The following is a 5,264-nucleotide window of genomic DNA, read 5'->3' as shown; positions in this document are numbered from 1 at the left end:
AGAGTCAGTCATGGAGGAAGAACATGAAGAAAATGCTGAAAGAGATTGTAAATTTAAAGTTGAGGATGATGATGTAGTTTGCCAAGAAGTGCAGAAGGCTGGAGTAGTACAAAAGATGGTCAGAAAATTCAGTCGTCGAGGAGTGAAACAAATGCCGCTTTTAGTGCGGCGAAATACTGTTGCTCGTTGTACTAACTTTGCAGATGATGTTAGAGTTGGTAAATCAAACACCTTGCGACAAAGTAGTCAGGTTATATGGGATGATGATATTACTGGTGCTGATGCTGCCACAGACCATGAATTTTCGTCTCTAATGAAAAGAGTAAATGATATTAAACTTGATGGGAGATCTCCCACAAAGGAGGACAGCATTCAAGGTGAGATTTCATCACTGAGCCGTGGATCAGCATCAAGAATGTCCTTGCCATCAGGAGCTCTGAAGTCATACATGCGCAGTACAAAGGCATCTGTGATGAAGACAAGGGAGAATAGTCCACCTTGTGCTGTGGAACCTAACAAGAACCTGCCAACAAGTAAAGGCTCACAAACTTCACAAGTCTTTGCAAGTGCCAGCAAAAGACCAAACTCATCTAAGGGTAAAACTCTCACTTCTTCATCAGAAGGTGTTGAAAGTTTGCCACGAAGGAAAGGAGTGGTTGTGAAACCAAATATACCACCAGTCTTGTTGAAAGGAATAAACAAAATGCAAAAGCTAGCATCCTCATCACAGGCAACAAATAAAAGCAGTGAAGGTCAAATCATGGTGCATTCTGCTGTAAGCACAGAGAAAGATGGCTTGAGTGCTTGCACTAAGACTGAGAATAAAGAAAAGAATCAAGAAATGTCAGCATCTCTACCCCACCATCTATTGAGTGGCCAGTGCCAGGATAACTGCAGTCAGTGTTCACTTGTTGATTTGTGGTTCACCATATGGCATGTTGAATTTCACAAGAAATAAAGTTTAAGCAAAATATATACTTCAGAGATTTAGTGTATAGAGAAAATATTTTTTTTCTTCATATTCTAACATACTTATTATTCACTGGCCTATCAATATCATTGTTTTTAGTGCATAGCAAGAGCTGTGATTGACACTATAGTCATTCTAATATACTGTCAGCCAATAGGTATGCTTAAATTATGAACTAACTGCAAGCCATTACAATGAGGATAGAGCCAAAGTTACCCATATTCCCCTTTGCAATGAACACATGAAGAGCATATTATAACTATAAAGTGGGGATTGGATGAGATTATCCCTAGAAATTTATTGAATTGTTGCATTTGTTGTAATATTGTGAATGTACTACAAAGGATATTAAAATTATTTACATATCTCTGATCTCTGTTGGTCTTGAGTTTGCTGTATGGTTTGTGTGGAGTCTGTCCAGGTTGAAGTATTTATTGTAGTGCTATTTATTTGGCTGTTTGCCAAGTTTCATCAAAACATTTGCAGGGAATGAAATATAATATTAGACATTTTTTTGTCTTTATTTCTACATTTTGTCCTTATGACTAATGGGTTTTTTTGTGTATATTGTTAAAAGTCTCAATCATGCTTACTAATGACTAGTAACCTTGCAATTGTACATGTTCTGTACAGCTATTTGGTAGTTTTATGAAAGGTTTATCAATGAACAAAATGTCTATATATTTTAAATATATAAATAAAAGAAGATGGTGTTTTTCTCATACCTCAGTGTGTATTGCATGCACACAATATTTATTACAATTAGCTCAAATCTTTAGGAGTAATATTTTAAACTCTGTTATTCTTCAACGTTTATTTCACATGTACAGACGTTAGATACAGAAGATTCAATAGCACTAAAAGATGTGAACATCAGAAGGGGCACAGTTACATACAGCAAGGCTGAGAAATGGGTTATAGAGAGGTCTACTGGAGTGAGACCAGAGGTAAGCAAGCTAACTCACATTTGTCACTCAGGTGACTACAACAGACACATAAAATTAGATACATCACTAAAAACCTTGTTAGGGATTATACATTCAAGTCTGTTGATATTCACTGTGTAAACAGAATGCTGGATGTGGGAACATCTCACTCTGGAGCTACAGATCACACCTCAAAAATTACTTAAATAATTTGTTTTACATCTAATTCATTTATATACTTAATATGATAAATCTTTAAAATCTCCATTAAAGAATCGTCTGCCAACCTATTTGTACAATAAATAATTTCAAGAATGTCTTTGCTGGGAGGGATGCCTTGCCAAAATGCTGAGGTTAACTTGCTAAGTTCAGATTCTCCTACTTATTACAGCTGGAGAATGTATCTCCAAGGACTACAGATTATGAAGGAAAAATACAGCTTTGTTATGTAAACTATCCACTAGCATTTTCATATTGGAGAATTCATTAACAAAGTAAACCATAAGCACTAAAAGGTTGCAGATGAAGGGTATTTGTAATGCTCACAATTCTAAGAAGTAAAGAAATTTTAATCAAAAAGTATCAAAATCAAGTTGTAAGTTATCAATCAATCTGGGTCTCTATACAAAAATAAAAGTGAAAGTAGACTTGAAACTTGCAAACAATGCAATGTACAGAACTGCACAACACTTACATTACTTAGTTTTCATGACCTAACAGAACCATGACATCATTTGCTCTTTACCGCACACAAACTCCCTGTGTAGGAAACATGAACCCAAAAGTTGGTAGTCCATCAAAGACCTATAAATAATTCACAATAAACAGCTGCCAAAAATTAGCATTCTAATCTAATGTCTGACAAAGTCAAACTCAATAGATATGTTCTTTTAATGCAGAGGTTACCAACAAAAGAGAGACAGAAACTGGATCCTCTTTAGGCCTCACTTGCATCTCCTCTGGCCATTTTATTCATTCTGGGTAAAAAAGAGTGACACAAAACTGCACTAATTTACCTTATCATACAAAACTGAATGTCAACATGACAGCCCTTTGTGGCTGGATTAAAAAAGGAAAGACTTACAGGTCAACCATGCTATGGTCACAAACTCCATCTTCATAACCAACTTGCTAGGCTAGAGCACATCTAAATTTAGTCTATTTACAGTGACACTTATATTAATTGGTTTCTTCAAAATAAATAGATACAAAAGAATAGATTATGTACAACCAAACTCTAAAGGCAGTTATGATATTATGAGTTTTCATTAAATTAAACTTTAGATCATGGTATGCATTACTTTTTCTGTGTATCAATGTTCTTTACCATAAATAAATGGATTCTGACAAAAATATTGCCATTTCTCTCAAACACGATTTAGTAATCAATATATGGCATCTAAATTACTTCAACATGTAATCAACATGCATTAACATTTGTAATAATTATGTATAGCATTAAGTAAAACTGGAATGAATATTAATAACATTACTTAAGAATATTCCATCACTCCTTGTTCTTAACACTTAAACATGTGCCCAAAAATATCAAATCTCTAGAAAATAGGGTAGGTACTTTTATTCTTGCTCAGCAGACAAACTTTCTAGCAATATGCAACAACTGCCTAACAGAATTAAATAAATCTGTAACTGCAGTTGTCTGCAGTCAAGCCAGTATCACAAGTGATAGCATGAATTGGTCCATCTTTGAAAATAAGACTCAATACAAATCTCAAGTTAAATATATAAAGTTTAATTAATACTCTTCATCATCCACAGAATCTCAATGACAGCCTGAATGTAAACAACTGCTAGTTACAGTGCAATAGACTATAAAACGGTCCAGTCAAACCATGACATAAAAATGACTATGGTGACTCTAAGAGCAAGATTTTTAACTGAAGAACTTTCTTCATACCTCAAAAATATCTAAAAAAGGCAGATATTTCCAACTTCAACACAACTTTCAAGTCCATCACTCAACATCAGAGACACATAAAACATCACAATAGTACATAGACAACAATTGGCTGACTTTTCAAAGACACTAGGATTTGAGAATAACACACTGATGCTTCTGCCCCACTTTGGCTAACAAGTCTGCTTCTCTTGGATGTTATTAAGATAATTGTACATCATTATTGCATTATCTGCAGTGCCCTTCAGTTCCATACACTGGCAAGATGAACCGCAGACTATTGTAATTTTTTCCCAAGAAACACTACAACAAAGCTGCAGAAATCTACATGAAACTATTATCTTCATACTTGCTGAGTTCTTTACAAGATGTACAGCTGCAGATAACAGTTTATGACATACTATGTATGCAACGTTTCCTCAAGCTAAGGACTTGAGAGCATTACATGAGAGGCATCATAGCAGGTAATGAGGAGCAGGCAATGTTCTCTCTGGTATGCCAATACTGAGTCATGAATAAACTGACAAACCTCATTTCAAGTATGGTAAAAGCTTCAACCTGCTGCTCACGTTTGACTCATTCAGCATCAGTTGAAATTATCATCACATATTTTTGATAACAGTATCTTAATGACAAGTATAATACATTTTGTTGATTGGTGGGAAAGAGATCAGCACTTCTTCTGTTTCAGTACTGCTTGGCAAGCTCAGCTTCCTATACACAAAATAGGTAATCAAAACTTGATCAATGCATTATGAAACACTGGGAGAAGTTATGATCTTATTAAATATCTGGATATCTTGGTTGGTGACACTTGATTGTGGTAATTATGGTAGTTATAACACCTGGAATATCCACACAAAAAATAGTGAAAGATGAATCATCTCTTTCACATGCTCTGCCTAGACCCTTGGGTATGTCATGATTCCTCTTTGGCTTATTTATAATTAAAAGACTGTCTACACTACTTTTCTCCAAACTCTTCAATCAGTACCTTTTAATCTCTAAATCCTGTCTGGCAAATTGATAATGACAAAGTAAAACTTACAAAACAGCCTTATCTACATAAATCATTGCAATGAACTGACCAGACTTGTCAATATTACCTGAAGAGTACATGGAATGTCCTCTGGCTTCTTCAACACATAACAATTTGCACACCTTCCTTGAAAAGAAATGTGACTAGGCTTGCAATGTTACAATTCACAAAAGAACATTAAACTGCCCTTTGAATCTTAACTGTTTAACAGGTTTAACTTCACTTTCTTTTTGCTAACAGCAGCCAAGCTAAGAAGGGAAAAACATTACCAAACATTCAGTTCTTTAGTCACTTATTGGTAACATATACAAGTGCTGTACATCTATCTTAACATCTCTTAGGAAACCTTACAGATGTGTGTAATAATTCTTCTTCACTTCATCAAAATAACTTTAATTGTAAGTAAAATAA

At 34.7% G+C, this 5,264-nt stretch overlaps 1 protein-coding gene across 2 annotated transcripts in view; it reads right to left on the bottom strand.

Annotated features, from left to right (window-relative positions):
* Positions 1–1,769: 1,769 nt before the first annotated feature.
* LOC119586377 (endophilin-A-like) overlaps positions 1,770–5,264 on the bottom strand; it is a 42,420-nt gene continuing 38,925 nt past the window's right edge. For both annotated transcript variants that reach the window (XM_037935090.1, XM_037935093.1), the window contains one exon: positions 1,770–5,264. This exon is cut by the window's right edge and continues 564 nt beyond it. The gene's annotated coding sequence lies outside the window, so the exon portion shown is untranslated.

The sequence above is a fragment of the Penaeus monodon genome, chromosome 21, assembly GCF_015228065.2.
Source record: "Penaeus monodon isolate SGIC_2016 chromosome 21, NSTDA_Pmon_1, whole genome shotgun sequence".
Classification (NCBI taxonomy): Eukaryota; Metazoa; Arthropoda; class Malacostraca; order Decapoda; family Penaeidae; genus Penaeus; species Penaeus monodon.
This window is presented reverse-complemented; position numbering and strand designations above follow the sequence as displayed.